This window comes from Anneissia japonica, unplaced genomic scaffold (assembly GCF_011630105.1).
Source record: "Anneissia japonica isolate Jap-2015-1 unplaced genomic scaffold, ASM1163010v1 scaffold288252_len263706_cov166, whole genome shotgun sequence".
Lineage (NCBI taxonomy): Eukaryota > Metazoa > Echinodermata > Crinoidea > Comatulida > Comatulidae > Anneissia > Anneissia japonica.
Window position 1 is genome coordinate 202,368 of NW_022703281.1, and position 1,160 is coordinate 203,527.

General features: G+C 42.4%; 1 protein-coding gene across 1 annotated transcript in view; it reads left to right on the top strand.

Annotated features, from left to right (window-relative positions):
* LOC117104379 (mucin-4-like) overlaps positions 1–1,160 on the top strand; it is a 54,009-nt gene that overhangs the window by 21,717 nt on the left and 31,132 nt on the right. The window lies entirely within an intron of this gene.

Below are 1,160 nucleotides of genomic sequence, written 5' to 3' on the forward strand. Positions count from 1 at the left end.
GCCAACAACCAAATCTTCTACTACTGATGCACCAACAACAGAATCATCTACTACTGATGCACCGACAACTGAATCATCTACTACCAATGCACCAACTACAGAGGCATCGGCAACTGAAGTACCAACATCTAAATCTTCTACGACTGATAAACCGACTACGACAGCATCAACTGCTGAAGTACAAACAACAGAACCATCCACTACCAACGCACCAACAACAGAATCATCTACTACTAATTCACCTACATCCGAATCATCTACTACTGGTGCACCAACTACAGAGTCATCTACTACTGATGCACCAACAACAGAATCATCGACTACTGATGCACCAACAACCGAATCATCTACTACCGATGCACCAACTACAGAGGCATCGACAACTGAAGTACCAACAACCGAATCTTTTACAACTGATAAACCGACTACAGCAGCATCAACTACTGAAGTACAAACAACAGAACCATCCACTACTGACACACCAACAACAGAATCATCTACTACTGATTCACCTACAACCGAATCATCTACTACTGGTGCACCAACTACTGAGTCATCTACTACTGATGCACCAACAACAGAACCATCCACTACTGACGCACCAACAACAGAATCTACTACTAATTCACCTACAACTGAATCATCTACTACCAGTGCACCTACTACTGAGTCATCTACTACTAATGCACCAACAACAGAATCTTCTACTACTGATGCACCGCTAACCGAATCATCTACTACTGATGCACCAACAACTGAATCATCAACTACTGATGCACCAACTACAGAAGCATCGACAACTGAAATACCAACAACCGAATCTTCTACTACTGATGCACCAACAACCGAATCATCTACTACTGATGCACTAACTACCGAGGCATCGACAACTGAAGTACCAACAACCGAATCTTCTACGACTGATGAACAGACTACAACAGCATCAACTACTGAATTACAAACAACAGAACCATCCACTACTGACGCACCAACAACAGAATCATCTACTACTGATTCACCTACAACTGAATCATCTACGACTAATAAACCGACTACAGCAGCATCAACTACTGAAGTACAAACAACAGAACCATCCACTACCGACCCACCAACAACAGAATCATCTACTACTGATTCACCTACAACCGAATCATCTACTA